This window comes from Corvus kubaryi, unplaced genomic scaffold, assembly GCF_017639235.1.
Source record: "Corvus kubaryi isolate FWS band 111438036 unplaced genomic scaffold, C.kubaryi_AGA036_p1.0 71, whole genome shotgun sequence".
NCBI lineage: Eukaryota > Metazoa > Chordata > Aves > Passeriformes > Corvidae > Corvus > Corvus kubaryi.
The window spans coordinates 8,930,292-8,948,111 of NW_024582059.1; the positions used below are offsets into that span (position 1 = coordinate 8,930,292).

Genomic DNA, 17,820 nt, shown 5'->3' on the forward strand with positions numbered 1-17,820 from the left:
TATTACCTCTGACAGAAATTTGATCCCACTTCTGTGAATGATGTTCAGAATTTTACTGCACTCTGACATATTGCATAGCTCACTTAAGACTGAGAATGTAGTTCTTGAATCCCTTGCCTATCCTGTTTCATTAAATAAAACAAGGAATTTCATTCCACTGGGATTAATTGGTAGCAACAGAGTTTCTACAGAACATTATGCACTTTTAAACAATGCAGTACTCGCTTTAGCACAGCTTCTGCCAAACTAACATGCTGCGTAATTCCATTTGTATAGCTCTCTTATGCTTGAAATGGAGGAAATATTATGCCATTTTTGCTTATTTCAGTAATTATTCAAGGATCTGAAAGAGTTCACTGGAAAAAACCTTCTGAAGGATTTGTTCTTCCTAGCAAATCACACTCTGCCAAGCTTGTTTTGTCATGACTTTGGGTAAACAACCGAATGAGGATGTTGTATGAAGATGAAATTCTCCTCAAGCAATTCCTCACCAAATGGTATGGCTCAAGGAGACAGCTTGATCCCAAGCTGTACAGGAGGGCAGTGTCTTTTCAGTAAAACTAATAAAAATCGTTAATAGCTAGAGACTGTAGGGATGGTTCTGTTACAAAATCAGCCAGGCAAGCATGAGTCAGTGTCAAAAGTGATATTTCTACAGCAACGAGGATGGTCAGCACCTCCAACAGAGTAAAGCCATCCTGCTCACCGGGCACAGTGCCAAATGGCTCCCTGCTCAGTTATGGACTTGCTATCTGGTGTTAACCTCTTCGTATGCAAAGATTAATCTATGTGGTTTAGCCATTTGCCTCAAGTGTCTTTTCTGTTTTAAACGTGACATCCCCAAACCAATACCCAAAAAGTAATACCAGTCCTAAGTAAAGGCAGATTTACTGGGGATCTCTCTTAAGTTTCTGTCAGAGCATCATAATCTTTTAATTTGTTGCTGCAGACCATCTAGTTACTTCCATATTAAAAGTACTGGAAGAGATACTGTAGAACAACAAGTCTTGGGGAAGTTTTTGTTCAAATTTGTCTCTTCAACTTCTTTCAATAATCTACACAACACTTTTGGATTTAATGTGTTTCCTTTCTTTTCCTTTCCCTTCTAATTTTTTGGGTTTTTTCCAATGCTTATCCCATCTTCTTTCCTCTCAGTAAGAATAATCTAAATTGCTTTCTCCAGACTTGGGGTTCCACTTCCACTCAACTGGAAATCATGCAAAGCAGTTCTTTATCTTATGAGAAATGAGAATGCATTTCACATGCCATGTACTCTCACTAAGAAAACATTGTGCTGCTGCACAATGGGAATGCCTGGGAATGCCCACTACACTCTTGTCAGTCTCTCATTTCTCTTGCCATACAGTTAAGTATTAAAGGGAATTTTTTTTGCATAGATCTCAGATTAAGTTGAAGATCACAGCTCTGAATATAATTTTGCTGATTTTTTTTTTTATTTTTTACCTGCTAGCTAATTTTTTCCATATTGTGAGGGAAGAGTTCCCAAGCAATTTTTCTTTTTTTGGGGGGGCCGAGGGAGGGGTGGAAATCTGCATCATGTGTTGTGCAGAGAATTATCTCAAGAAAAGTGCACTCAAACTTCCTTGTAATTATGAGGTTCCACAAGTTTCTCTGTTCTTTGGAAGACACCAGCCTACTTCTCTGAGTGCTGTTGGCTCTCTCTGTAGGTTGGCATGAGGAAAGTACAGCCATCATCCTGCTTCATTCTTATTTTCTTTGTGACTGAAACTCATTTTTCTTTTACATGTATATTATCACAAGAATATGCTTTTGCCCTTCTTTCCAGTTCCAATCTGTCATAAGACAAACACTACTGAAGCTCAGATCTTTTATGGTACGTAAAAGGTTTTCTGTCTCAGCCATTCTGTCGCTGCAATTTTTTTCAACTAAGGGACATCGACTCTTTTGTTAACTTTTGTTGACTGTCTTGCCTTTTACCATGAGTCTTATAAGCACTGAGTGAAAGGTGTGAAATATAAAGTGAGGATGATTTTAGATGACACAAAGTGGAAATTAAACAAAAAACTAATCAGGCTACACTTAATCTCAGGTTGCCACTGGCTTTAAAAGAAGGTGATAACACTGCTACAAATTCAAGTTGAGCTCCCTCACCATGACTTTTTTTATTTAGATGTGTAGTCTCAGCATAAATTTCTTTCTATTTCTGGACATTACTGCTTCCCAAGACTGCTCCTGTTCATCCTAAGGTTCACTGCTGACAGGATTAAAAGTGCAGCATTTTTCACTTCTACCACCCTATGGTCACTTGGGGTTCATAAATCAGTTCTACAGGACAAGTCAAATAATTCAAGGTTTTGAGGATAATTTTTTTCTGAAATTTATATTATTAACTCTTGAGATAATAGTTCCTTACTCACAAGGAAAAGACCCGAAAGAAATGCAAAATAACTGTGTATAGTCCCATGTCTTTTCCCTTATCAGTTCTGATCCTTTCAGACCGATCGGTCATCAGGAGGCTCCTCTTCCCTCTGTGAGCCCACAGAAAATCCTGTCTCTTTCTGCAGTTGTGTCTCAGTCCCTTGCCTGGTTTTACAGCCTTCTGTTATGAAACATGCCTCACTCTTTCACTCCCTCCTTGGGTGCTGGAGACAAACACCTTCCCAACTATCTCAAAACTTGAGAGCCTTGAAATAAGAAGTCCTGAAGTCCTAATTTGGCAGGTGTCCTCTTTGTTCTGTTTCCAAGGAAATACCACCATTTTCTAAAGTTGAAGTAGGCTGTGTAGTTTTCCCTAATCCCTACTATTCTATTGTTCATATATATCCTTCTGACAAGTGCCAAAATTTTGGTGACCTTTCTGTTTGCCTGGTTCCCAATGCTGAAAGTGAGGTGACAACCAAGGGTTTGCCTGATTGCATTAATAAATAATGTATTCAGTAATCTAACAATTTAATATCCTCAACCATAACTAATAAGGTGCACACAGGTGATTCTTTTTAGCTGACAACCCCTGTATGCTAACTTTTCAGTCATTTTTTAAATAGTATTTTGTTATCATGAGAAAAATAAAAAATGTGTAATTTGATTTTATTGCATGTTTAACCTGATTTTACAGTGAGTTATCTTAGAAGAGACAATCAGCAGTTCTAAGTCCCTGCAGAAGTAAATGAGAAAAGATATTAAAATCATGTCTACAGTCTTTAATGGGTAGATACAAATGTGCTAATCAGTCTAGCTCCAAATCCATCAAAGCAAAGGCACATCAAGTAGCAGAGGTTCACAAGGTCTAGATAAAAAAGCCCTTTCAAATATTCTGTTAGTCTATGTGTATGAATTTACATTCTTAAATAGGCTTAAATACGCACAAGGAAAATGGATTCAGCTCTGGGCTATTATCATGAAATATTGTGCCACATCTATTAATAGAAAGTAATTTCAGTATCTCACTATCTAAAGTCAGTACCTGAATAACTCAACTTTAGCACAACACTTTAAACAGTGTTAGCAGCATAATTTAGTGGGTGTGGAGGGACATTTTTGTGCTTTTGCAACATGTAGGTGAATATTGGACTTCGAAAAGAGAAGATAAAGCATCCTTTATTTCCATATGCTCATCCAGGAAAGCGTGTTTGGAAAATCTTTGTTAGAACTTCATGCAATAGATTATTTATGATCTTGATTATATGTGAATATTCAAGTAACACTTTAAAAATATATAAAAGAGATCCCTCTGCCATACTCACCTTACCTTTTCAAATTCACTTTATTCTGGGATGTCACAAAGAGGCTAGCTGACCTGATTCAGTCAGAACTCCTTCTAAGACTAGACCTGCGGTATCCTGGCAATCCTACAAATGCATCTGCATTGCAGTAATGTAAGAAACATTCTTTCCACCTAAGTGCTACTTTTTAAAAATGAGGTCATATATACCTGAGATACATGTTCTAGAAAACCTGAGAATGAAAACTCATTTATTTATCAAAAGTACCTTTAAAGAACTTTGATGTAATAAGGGATTAATAGCTTATTTTTGCTGTCACCAAGACTGCCTTCGGTTTTGTCGCATTCAATGCCTTTTCATTTTGTAGTCAGATGCCAAATGGTATGTCTTCTCTGCCAGTCAGAATAGCATTCTCCTACTCTGAATAGAACAGCTCCCAAAGAGTTCACATCTACAGAATTATTAGCACATGCCTATTTCAACAGTGTCTGTAACAATACAGCTACTTTGGGTACTGAGTCGTGAGGGCAGCTTCCCTTCAATTTCAGGTTTTGGTGAAAATTCATGAGAGGATTCTCAGGCAAGTATTTTCATTCATAGATAAGGAATGCCAAAACCAAATTAAAGTCAGTCAGCCTCTGTTCATTATCTCAAAATCTCATGAAAGTCAGAAGGAGTATCATAAAGTTATAGTATGGTTTGACTTGGAGAGGACATTAAGGATCAACCCCTTCCACTGAGACACTGAAGGAAAGAAAAAATCATGTTCTGCAGTTAAAGACCAACTTTAGAAAAATCACTTCTGTTTTTTTATACCATTTTAAAATATTTTGCTATTGTATTTCTTCTGACAATACTAAGAAGCAGTCTGTAGTGCTTAATGTTTGAATGTGGCTATTGCCAACTGGCTACTGCTCCTGCATTCCTTTTTATAATGTTATTTGCATATGCATACCATTTCTCTCTGTTAACTATTCCATTATATATTGTCATCCTGTATAAGCAATCCAAAGAGGGCACTGTTAAGTGGTAACAACCAAAAAAAATCAACTGCGCAAAACTCCATGTCCCCTCCAGCCTTATGTCTTGTATAAGGTAGTGGTTTTTCACTAATTTTCCTTTGAAATACTGGTATAATACTACAGATCAAAAGAAAACCTAAAAGGAAAGACTTGGAAAAAAAAAAAGAGAGCAGAGTTCTGAAGCTGATGGGAGCTGCTCTCTGCTGTGACTTTTTTTTCATACAAAGCCTTGGTACAAAATAAGTTATCAGTGCTATTCAAAAAAAAAATCTAGTGATGGTGTGTAATGTAGTTTTCTGACAGAAAAGCCTTTCATAAAAGCAACATAAAACCTGGGAGTTTCATACTGGAAATGGCAACTACTAGTTTGTTCAGTACTAAATTTGTAGTTGATTTTCTTTTAAAATTCCAGGCTAAAGTTTCTTTTAGGAACTTCCAGATATTTTATTTGCTTCTTTACTTTTTTTACTCTCATCTTCATCTTAAAATCCCATTATAATTTAACATGCAGCTTATATCCACTTATAAATTGACTATTCATCTCGTATAACTCTGGGGATATGTCCCAGAGGAGGGGAGAACACAGGCTGTGAAGCTTTTCTGGGACAGTTCAGAGCCCAAGATCTTGCAGACTTTGGGATAGCTCTGGCAGCTTTGTTTTCTGTGTGGTAATACAAACCCCTCCACAGAATAAAGGGAAGCAAGGGGAAGAAAAATATAAGAAAGGCAGGCACATAAAAGCAAGACAGCATGGGAAAAGGGGAAACAGAGGAGAATATGTAGGCACTGGTAAAAATCTGAGGGAGGGCTACAGGAAGAAGAAAAAGGGATTAAAATGTAAGGGAGTAGAATCAGGAAAAAAGGAGATGGGAAGGAAAAACAGGTTTCAAGTTTCAATGGTAAAGTGTACCACTGCTATAAATACTCTGAGAACTATAAGAGAAGTAAGAAAAACAGTCTGTGATCTGGTGTTTGGGAGTCAGAGCAGAATAAAGGGAAAATTAATCGCTCATGAGAAACGAATACTTTATTCAAAGCATAGAATTATAATAAATAGCCACATTGCTCACTAGATACCTTGTGCATGCAAGGCAGGCACAAGTCTTTATCTATAAACCATTTTGTTAACCTATTATTAACTTCTGGCTGTTAGGCTCTGAGAGGTAATATTAAGAAGGGAATAGGAGACAAGTCTTATGTACCGTGTCAGTGCCAATGGTCTGTTCAAAGCTTAGCTGCTGACATTATAAATTGCAAGCTGGCCAAATGGCAGCCATGCCTACTCTTTTTGCTTACTCCCTCCCTTCTCATCGTGCTTTTTAAGGTTAGCAATTGCACAGCAAACAGACACAGCAGAAGGATTTATTTACGGAGACCACAATTTCATACCTCCTCATTAGTTTCCATTCCTTCTGAGAATACAAAGTAGGTGTTACAGAAGGTCAATATCTTCTGAGAATAGTTCAGTAATATTCTGGCCCCTCTGCTAAGTGTCCTGTACCCCTAGACACCCCAAAAAACAGCAAGACAATTTGTTAGAGAGTGTTTTTATATTTCACCTTGAAAACTAGGATGAATTTTGGAGTATTTGTTTTTACATGCATAAATCCTCCATTTGACATTCCATATTTGGGGGGCAGGAGTGTCAAAAAGTATAGATTCTAAATACATTTATTCTTACTGTACTGGTGTGATACCATATTTCAAATCATTGTGTTAACATGCAGCTGCTGAGCTACACAGTTTTTAAGGCGAAGCTTTCCCATATTTCAATGGGGTCAAGAGAAAAGGAAGAGAAAATTAAATAGTTATCTTCAAAGCCCACCTTGCATAGAGCCAATATGTGACCTGAAGCCTGCTTTGGGGGAGTTGATGAGTAAAAAGGATGAGAGTTGCTTATATTATTTATTATAGTAAAGTTTAATGAATTGCCTAATTAAATATATGCTAATAAAGAATATTATATTAGCATTGGGTAAGCAGACAGATGGTGCAATAAGTGCATTTTCATAACATTGTTTTATGACCTCAAACTATACTATTATGCACAGCCCTGCATATTGGAGTATCTGTCTGGCTTGAAACATGTGAACAGTTCTATATTATTTGAAGAGCTCAGGACATAAGGAACCAAGTAAACATTAGAATATGCATTATGTAAAAATATTTTCAGATAAATGTTTGTTGCAACTCTTCATCTTTGTTAGCAGAGACATGCTGTTAAGTGCAGTCAGTCAGGCTAGATTCAGAGTCTGAAAGAAATTGAGTACTGGGAGAGAAAAATGTTATAACTTTTATGTCCTAACCATAATGTAGCAATCTGTGAGGCTATAATTTAATTCTAAAAAATATGATTATACATTTTCCCTGGAGTCAGATGAGTTCATTCAGATGAATCTTTCATTCCAAGAATGCCTTGAAAGTGCTTGAATATTTCTAGCTGAGGTTCTTGCTATTCTGTTCCCTGTTATACCAAAATAAAGCATAAAGCACAACTATCTGCATATACCAGAAGTCTTCATCACCTACAACCACTATCTGTATTTTATTAAAAAGTGAAAGAGCTGTAATTGCTAAATGACATTCAAGTTATTATCAGCACACCTTGCAGAGACCATTAGGATGAATATCCCACTAAGATTTCTTTGTTCACAGACTCATACAGACACCTGACCATCATTATAATAAATTACCACAACTGAGAGTCTTTGGTCATTTTAATGCACAAGCCTTTTTTTAATGGATTTTTTGCCTCTTTCAGTTGCTGGACTATGAACTGCATCATCCCAGCTTTAGAGCACTTTCTGTCTTTTTTCTCTGGCTCTATGAACAAAGGAGAAGGAGAAGATATCAGGTTTGAAAATTTAAAGCTTTGCAAGGCTTATTGTATACAGAGAAGCATCCTTGCCTGAAAGATACTTTCTACATGGCTGGTGTGGTAGACAGAGGCGTCACTGAAATCAGAGTCCTGTTCAGCTAAGGACTCACAAGATGTCACTCCACTTGTGCAGGTGACAAGGAAACAGAAAACAAATCTGTTATCACAGGAAATACTATGGAAAGAGAAAGATGGAGCAAGCTGCAAAAAAATAGGAAAAGGTGTCTGTGTAAGCTAATCTTATTAGCTATGCTTATAGTGATTGAGAATGGGATTTCATTGTCTAAGGGGAAGTTTGAGGTAATTAAGAGGTGTTAATATCCTCTGAAAATGATGGTGTGTCCCAGAAAGAAAAAAGAGAAGACTTATGCGCAACATCAAATGAGGTTCCAGAGTGCAAGGACCTTTTGGCAGGTAGCTAGAAATTCAGAGGAGAATGGAAAGGACAAGGTTTCTATCTTCTCTGATTTCAGTCCCTTGACTTAGTTGGAAAAATTTCAGAGGTTTTAAATGGAATTTCTTGGATGAGCAAGAGAAAGGAGCGTTATTGCTCCTGGCAAAACTTCATGTTAATTATAAGATAAACTTCGGGGACTGAAAATCAATGAATGGTTTAATGGAAAAGTTATAATGGGAAGGAAAAAAAACACCCATTCAAGAAGAGCTTTGCACGTCTGACTTGCCAAATTGTTGAACTGTATTTTTGTTCCCTTTGTTTTTAATGACATATTAACACATTCTATAGCACTGGGGATCAGTATATTTTTTATACACTACTTCCATGAAGTGGTTTAAGGGAGTATCTGAAACTTAAATTCCTGTGTAAATCAGAGACTTTCACCTCCTTTGCCTTCATGTATGTGAAATTGTAAGTGAAATCTGGCAAGCCAAGGACATGGCTAACATAGAGATGGGTAGTTCACATATTCAAACCAGAATTCTTTCTGTGCATCAGTTATCATAACAAGCTTTGATCATATACTTTCTGTATGCATACTGGCCCATGCCTGAGTCAGAATATAGGGAATCAATCTTTTCTTCTTTCCCTCTGAAGATATATTTAGGTACTGAGTTACGAGCCCTTTCTACCTACCAATGTTTCATACACTACTAAGCTAAGTTGATTGCAAACAAAATTAGTCAGTCTACATGCATAGAACATACATATTCTTGCCTTAAAAATAACTAATTTGGGATAATTCTAACCATTCTTTTAATAGGCCAAAATGCTGTCTTCTGGAAGGGATAGTCAGCACTGCTATTCACCAGTAAACTGAAGGAAACAGCAACACCTCAACTAAATAAATAATAGATGTGGATTTGATAGCTACCTCTGGGGCTATCACAAACATCTGTTTGTGTTATTGTATAGGTGTGTGTGAAAAATTATTCCTCTGGAAAATGTATGCTTTTATTCTAAATATTTACACGTAAACTGTGTTACATTATTAGGCGCCTCATATAGCCAGAAGGATTTAAGTTCTACACTCGGTAAATTTGGGTAGCAAAACATAAATTTTGAACAGGATTCTCACACAGAGCTTGAATTTCTATTTCCCTAAGCAGTTGGTAGAAAAACAGTTGGTGTGGCTATCAGCCATAAGCACAAGGCTTTGAGGCTGGTATTTTTGTTCACTGATCCCAGTGGCTGTCCTGCAAAATGCATGTTAGCTCCTGTTCTCCTTCTGTGCAGATCATGAAAGGTTTTAGGAAGGAGAGTGGGAGATTGATCTTCTTAACTTCATCAGAAATAACTGCTACTTTCCACCATGAGAGCAACAAGCACAGTTTTACTAAGGACCCACGTGAGTACTCCCCATTTTCAACCTATTGTGGCTGAGTAATGTTACAGGAACAGACTGCTTGAGGAAGTACTTGCATTACTCCCTAAAACGTTAGGTGATACCAGAAGCTGTCTACTAGAGGTGAAATAAAACACTTTTCAAAGCAACGAGCCTTATTTGCATATCAGTCAAAGGAAAGTTAATCAAAATTAACATAACTACTTTAGATCTAACAATATTCAGACAAAGTGTGCAATTATCAGATGTTCAATATTCCTGGTTCATGATCTTTCATTTTAATTACCTCTATTACTGGAAGTTATTCTGTTTAAAGTACATTCTGATGTCAGACACTGTACATTAAACAGTTATTAAAGATCTAAAGCTGCGAGATAGCCACTAAGTGATATGAACTGTCAGGGCCTTGAAGCAGTATTTGTCCAGAAAGGACAAGGGAAATCTTATTGCAAGGAACGCCAGGACCACACTGAAGGAAATACTGATCAGAAAATGGTTTCCTTCAGACGTTTTCCTGTAAGAGTTGCAAATATAATTATTATTTTCCAATGGCTTTCCATGTTCATGTACAAAAAATTTGTGCAGGAAGTGGTTTAAAAAGCCTTTGCATTTTAATGGCCCTTTAACTTTGAATTGAAGACGGCATGGATCTGGGATTTTTACCCTTGGTTTCATGTTTCCTCCATGGTCAGAGATAATTTCTTCACTTGCATGTCAAGTTGGTGCTATTTAACTTTCACTTTTAACTAAGCACAAGAAAACTGTCTTTATTTTAAATCTCAGTAATAGTAAAAATATGTAAACAACACTTAATGGAGGTGGGGTTTTTTTCTAGGTGTTAACCTCACTGCCCAGACTAAGGAAATGCTAAGTTTGGCTAATGACATGCACCACTACTCAAACTTATAATACAAATAAGAGATAGAGTTTTTAATACCCATTCCACCTTATCGCAAGTATTGAAAATTTTAAGAATGAAAAAGGAATAGGATTATTAGTGAATTTCAAGTAAAGCCAAAGAAAAAAACATTTTGTATTCATTTGGATGATAAATTGCAGTAAATTATATTTTCCTCAGATTATTTGTCAATTGGTGTAAGAGAGATATTTATATCAGCTATCTTGTGAAAATTAAATTGCTTACATTTTAAAAGTGATTAGTATTCAGCATGGATGATGAATCTTTTTACTGTTAGTAATTCAGTAAAGTTTTTCATAAACCATATTGTCAGCAGTTTTGTTGTAGTAACAGGCTGAGACACATGGTATTCTGCATTTATGAAACAACTAAATATTTTGTCATTCCCTATTAAAAACAGCATGAGTACAGGAAGATTTTCAGCAGACAAATGCTGAAATCCTTTAAATGCTGAAATCCTTTAAATGCTGAAATCTTAAAATGCTTTCTTTTTTTCCCCTCTCACTTTCATTAGGGTGAACAGAGTAGTCATGGGGTACAATTGAAGCTACTACCACTAAACCCAGCAGCTGGATCGCAGTAAAGGATTTGAATCAAAGACATCAAGATTGAGTCATGGTGAGTTGATTTTGATCACTAAGAAAATCTATAGAATTTGCAAAGGTAAGAAAAGAAGATTCTGTGGAAAAGCCAGATATAAGTAAAAATAAAAGGAAAAAAAATAAGAGCACCATATCTTTCTTGAGATGGTAATAAAATTAGAGTGGTGTGGGCCCTATTTTCAGTTAGTCTTGTACATCATGGCAACACACTTGCTATCTTACTGTTGAAATAATGCAGTAAAAATCAATGTTCCCTGAGTTCACAAAACTGATATCTGAAATTCCTATACCAAGGAGTCTTTTTTTGCTTCCTTAGGATAATTTACATTATGTCACATTTTAAAAGAATATTAAACAAAAGGAAATTTCATTAACTGCTTTTAATATTGGAATTGGTATATTCTAGAAAGGAAGCAAAACAAAATCAAAGTATCTCACACCTCTGCCAGAACTAAAATATATTTAACTATTTAAATCTTGGTCTATTAAATCTGGAAGAATGATCAATAAACACTGATGGTCCATCTCCACCAGTGCTGACTGTCCACCATACTGAAAAGACAGATGACAGAGTGACTTTTCTTGATGGTTTTTCTTCAGTCTTAGGATGAATTGGCTGATGAAAATGTCCATGCAGGAGAGTGCTGTGCTGTTTAAAGAAGAGTCCAAAACAAATCTATTTCCAGTTCTACAGTTTTTTATTGTTGCCTGTCTGTGTGCTAGCCAGAATTTCATGCTGCCAAATCTGATTGTAGGATCAAAGTCATAATTGTATAACTTTCCCCCTCAGGAAAAGTATTGCACAAGATGTGATCTTCATTCATCGATCCCTTGTACTGAAATTGTGTGTTCTACAAAAGAAAGAAAAACTTTTAAAATAAATCAGGTCTCCAGGGAACTCACTGAAACTGTTTAACTGTTTAACTCAAAAATTTCTTCAGCTAAGTCAGAGCAGCTCATGATATTTTTCACCTGCAGATCCCAATATAATTTCAAGAAAAAAATAATTTCTATGTTGGGTCCTTAGGGAAGCAATTGCCACCAGTGAGAGTCACTCCTTTTTTTTTCCCTACTATTTCCTACTCTTAATTTCTACAGAGGGACCCAACAAGAAACTGAACAACAAACTAGCCTGAAACACCTGCACCTGCCTTGAATGGGTCTTGGCAGAGACTGTGCAGTTACTGTGTGAAAAGTACAGTGTGGTGACATGTGTCACAACTGCAGAGGCCACCCCATGGGGACATTGCCAGGGAGGCTCTGCTGCTTCTCTCCCCAGATAGCCAATGGGCAGCTTTCCCTGTCTCTTTTTGTTTTGCCTTGTGGGTTTGCTGTGCACCCCTCATCCCCCCAGCAAAAAGAAAAGAAGTTTCACCATTAGTCTGTGTGTGTAATCAGCCATGAACATTCCAATAAGTCTGTGTACATAAACCTGTGCAAGAAATAAATAAGAACACAATGTGATCACTCTTTAAAAATTTATCTTGACATTCCCTAGGACTAGTGTAACTACAACAGCTTAATGAATGCACTGGCAAGTGGTATCTTGATGTTGATATACTCTGAGGATAGCATTTTTCCTCCATGAGTTATATTGCATATCTGCTATTTTATCCAACATGTTTTATTTGTAATGTAGCTACCATGGCTAACAGCTAGGAATGCAATGGAAAAAGTGGGAAAATGGAAGAAGTATAATTGCATACAATGCCATATATCATGTATAGCTGTGGATAGCAGGGTAAACAAGCATGTGCTTCTCTCACTCTTAACTGCTACTGAGTCTGAAGAAGAATCAGATATTTGAAATACAAGCAATTCTGGGGAACAACATTAAATAAAAATTCCATGCTGCTGTTATCAAAGTGTAGTACTTAAGTGAACTGTATAAACTTGAATATTCTTTATCATGCTTTTTTTTAAAATGTACTTACTTCAGACTTCTCACTGTGGAGATGAAAACACGCAAGTGCAATTAGAAAATGATTCAGTTGGAAGCAGGTGAAGTTATATGCCCCCAGAAACCAATCAGTGTTTAAAAGAAAATATAAACTAATGCATTGTTATGCTTATATTCTTCTATTACTTGCTGTTAAAATAATCATGTGCTTCCAAATATTTTAAAACCTAAACGTGAATAAGTTATACTACTCAACATACACTTAGAAAATAACTCCAATGTTAACTCAGTTGATCTTTTTTTAAGCAATATACTTGATTAAAGGTAGCTCTGGGCTACCTGTGTATAATTTCCAACACAAGGAGACTGAAATACTTTCTAAACTGCAGTTCTTTCTTTGGGAGAATACATGTGGCATGTAATAAAAGAGGCCATAAGTGGAGAGACACAAAAAAGAAGAAACATCACAGGAATGCTGAAATGGTTGTTTTCACCAAACAGATTAATTTGAGCCAAACTGAAAGCAGTCTGGCAGACTTAAAATATGATCTTATCAAGAATATTTGGTGACTGTGAGTAAAAATGTAAACATCAGTCTTCAGCAGTCTCCAGCATTTTATAATGGCGGTTCAGAACTTCTGGGAGTGCATATACAGAAGCTAACTGCAAGTATCCTATCACAGCTCCCTATAGTCAGTACTGCTTTCCAATAGAATGAAGAAATTTAGAATAATCCTCGTAAATTTTACTGGAAACACAGGAACATTAAGTTCTTATTACAGACATCTGGATTAGGTGCCTAAAGCTCGAATATATGAATTAGCTTTTTCTATTTCATTAATTTGCTTTGCTTGGCTTTTTTTTGTTTGGTTGATTTTTTGGAGGGGGGGGTGGTTTTGGGGGGATTTTTTGGGGTTTTTGTGGGGTTTGTTGGGGTTTTTGGGTTTTTTTTTTTTTTTGGTTGGTTGGGTTGGGGTTTTTTGAGAGAGAAGGAGCTGGTGATACAAGGCAGTACAAAGAAATAGTCTTCTCATAGTTTCTATACATGAGTAATCAGGGACACTAGGAAGCCTGATACCCACATTTTTTAGCTCAGCTATATTTGTTGTCTAATCAAATTGCCTGGATGAAACATCTAAATTGATCCAACCTCTTAACTCTCAAGAAAAAAAAAATTGATTTAGAGGCCAGTAAGGATTATGTGACTCGGTTTCACCTGTTGTCTCTGCACTAGTGAAATGAGCCACTCTAGGTATTGTTCTCTGAATCATTACAGAGCAACTGAGCATCCCTTGGTGGCCTTAGTCAAGAAGCTATGGGAGGCTCACATATGAGCTTCATAGGCATTGCTGTTCAACAGAGTTTTTGTGACAAAGCCTGAAATCTCTTTAGAAGTGTCGTGTGAGAGCAGCCCAGGTTTTTATGACTGTTGTTTGGGGAATTTACCAACTGAATAGAGAGCAAGGATGCTGACATTAAATATATGAAGCAATGCTGAAAGTAGGGATTTCTACTTCAACTCCATGTATAAACTGGCATTTCTTTATCAGGGCAATGGCTAATGGCTGCCCCATCATCTCACAAATTAGGAGTAGTTGCTCACCATCTGTGGCCCACAACATAAACCCCATTAGGAAACCACATGAGGATTAGCAGCCTCAGAATCATGCCCAGGTCTGCTGCACTGCTGCACTTGTATTTACACCCCTGCTGTGAGGGGAAGGCCTGGGTCTGTTTGAGGTGGCACACATCAGCTTACTCCACACCCCTTCTAACAGGACAAACAAATGCATTTGGGAGCAGCTTCGTGCAGATGCCATGGAAAGTCCACGTACTCTTGTGAAAACCACTGGACAGCAGCAGGAGCCTGAGGAAACAGCGTGTGAGTAGTGGCAAAGGTTTTCCCTGTACCTGTGGCATGCTGCATCTTCCTCAGTGTCCTTGTTCTAATCATAAGTGAGTCTCAGGGTGGCAAAGGAAATGGGATATGCTGCACATAATCACTGGCCACACCACATGGGGAGATTTTGAGTGATCAGCTCCTATGTCACGTGCAATTTTGCCAATCTTGAAATATGGTAAAGTACATTGTACTAACACATTTTGGAGCTTTCAAAGTACCTGCTGATTGTATTTTTTTGTGCCCCTACAGAGAGGGAACTGCCAATCTGCATGGGGCATATTGTACCCAGTTAATTTTATAGGCCACGTGGAAGAGGGGCTAATGTCCTTGCTGAATAAAATTTCAATTTAAATGTAACTCTCTGCTTGTTGTCTAGAAATGTAGAGGCACATTTAATTGGCTTGCATTGATCATTTGAAACTGCTTATTAGAGTAACACAGTGTTTTGACAAAACTGTAGCCTTCAAATAAATGGAAAGAGAGGTTGCTACTAGCAATTGTATTCAAATTTTCCATTTACCAATATATGGATTTATGAAAAGCACATCTAAAACTCCAACATTTCCTTGATTTTTTTAACTATACACAAAAGTGGAGTTTCAACAAAATTAAAATGTGGAGGTTGACAGAAAAACATTAATGTTTCTTCTATATGTAGTTCTTGATCTGTGTCCCAAGGAAATACTAATGGTTTTAAACAGGGATAAGAGTAGTGCACCACAACTAGAATGGAAGTCTGCAATATCCCTTGTAGGTAGTTAAGCATTTATAAAGGTATTTGTACAGCACCAAATACAAGTAAATTAGTTCTTCTGTTTGCATAAAGGTTTTTCAAACCTGCTGACAATTGTTAGTGCAGCATTCAAGTAAAAATTGCCTTGCCAACTTATGAAGGAATTTAATATTTTGCAAAGAGCACCTGTGAAAGTGGGGAGAAAAAAAACCCCCAAACATAAAGCTAATGAAATAAGTACTGCTTGACTTGGACTTCCTTTGGCTTCATTCTCAAAACTTTGAATGAAGAGGAAAAACAAAACCTGACTGATCTGACCATTGCCACTGGTTCATCTTAGGAAAAGCTGCAATACACCTCAGCTTTGCTGAAACAAACAGGGTTTGTTGACTGTTTCCAAGGGAAGGAGCCACTCCCATGAAATCACAAGCTTTGCCTCTGCTAGTGCTCAGTAACCCCTTCATCGTGCTGTCATAGCACAACCTTTATATTTAAGTCTTTGAGGTATATACAAGGGAAAAAAGACTTCTTGCTGCCTCAGTGGTCTGGTTAATAGGCATTATCAGAGCTCTTATTGTGGCAAATTCTGCTTCTAAGCAAACTTTCAATAGCTCTATTGTGACTTGATTAAACTTGTTTGTTCTATTTTTACACCAGCCTTGCCTGCTGGTTCTAAATATATTACACATTCACACCTGAAGATGCCCCTATCTTTTCTTCATCTCTTGTTCACACTTTTAATTGACAACTTTTGAACTATTGAGTAGCAATACCCACTAAGTTGCTATGTGGGCTGTGCTAAACTTTAGCTTGCAGTTTCATGTACTGAGTGGGACTTTTATGAAAAGGACTTTAAAATTTCACACTGAAAAAATATTATGGTTTTGGGGGAGTATTATGATGTTTTCAATCTTTAAAATAAAGGAGCAGAGTTTTCCCAAACTCTCAGTGTCATCTACACAGCATCTGTGGATGAACACGATTCTACATTACAGTGTTTGTCATGCCACAAACTGTGTATGTTTACATGACAAATGACATTTCTGGCTTTTATAAACTCATTATAATCCAAATAAAGTATGCATGTCTTAGCTGTAAGGTACTCAAATTATGATCAGGCAATAAGTAATAAATACATATTCTCTGTTCTGAAATGTAACCTAGGGCTTCTGTGTGCCATCATGGTTCCAAATGGAAAGTGTACTTATGTCATTTGTGGCCATGTGGATAAATGAGAAGCATTTTACAAGTTTTAAGTCTGAAAGCAATAGCTGTAGGGAAGAGGGAATATAGCACACATATTTCTGCAGAAGTTTTCCCCAAATGAGCCCAAACTATATATGTGTAAAGCATAGTTTATATAGTGTTTCCTGTGGTCATTTATTCTACTGACTAACTACCCCCACTATTAGGAAGTCATGCATTATTTCTTGTTTGTGCTTATCTGGCTTTCAGCTCTTCGCTGCTGTTTCATATTACATCTTTCTCTGCTATATTAAATATCCCATTAGAACTCAGCAGAAGTAACTGCAGGAAAGTGCTTATGAACTATAATCAAGTTACCTTTTGAACTCTATTTTGAGAAAGTAGAGCAAGTAACTCACTAAAGATTTTATATTATATTTTAGCATGTTCTCAGCATTTTTTCCTGGTTTATAACTTCCCTTTTCACTAATTTAAACTTATAGAAACTGTTAGGAAAGTAGGTCAAGTGTTCATGAACCTGACTGTGTGCAAAGACAATCATTAAACTCTGTAATTGGCTTAGCCAGATATCTGTTCAAGGCACCCTGGGGCCAAAGCAGTAGAAAGATGTTAAACTTGTTTACATGTACCCCAAAATGTTCTTTACCTACTTGCCTCTATTTGTTGCTCTTATGTTGGCCAGATGATCACCTTGAACTTTTGAGTGAAAACATCCAGATAAAGAGTATTAAAAACTCTTAAATGCAATTCCAGGAAAGAGCCTTCACAAGATATGTAAAGGTAAGCACAGGCCCAATTCTATCCTTCCTTTTAAGTTATGTGCCCAACAATTTGTTGTTCCTCTTGATGTCCCTTTCTAGCTGCATCTTGGTTTTGTCCTTTGGTTATTTGATTTTGGCCAGCATGCCTGATCTATACCTTTATAGGTATAGATCATCTTCAATGATCTGGTTTAATTCGAATTTGCAGTATGGTTCTTTCCTGCACTAGGAATTAAAAACTACTGGTTAAACCTATCTGTTTTCTTCATTACTCTGCCTTTCTTCCCCCCAGAATAGTTCTGTTTACACTTTTATTCTAAATACTGCACCGCTAAGGAGCTGCCAGATTTCCTCAGGGTTTTTTTAGATCAGTATCCCAGAAGACTTCAC

General features: G+C 36.9%; 1 protein-coding gene across 1 annotated transcript in view; it reads left to right on the plus strand.

Moving 5' to 3' along the window:
• Positions 1-10,843: 10,843 nt before the first annotated feature.
• The window catches only part of RXFP1 (relaxin family peptide receptor 1), a 64,822-nt gene continuing 57,845 nt past the window's right edge, over positions 10,844-17,820 (plus strand). The window contains exon 1 of the mRNA XM_042049926.1: positions 10,844-10,943. The gene's annotated coding sequence lies outside the window, so the exon portion shown is untranslated. The remainder of the gene's footprint in view (positions 10,944-17,820) is intronic.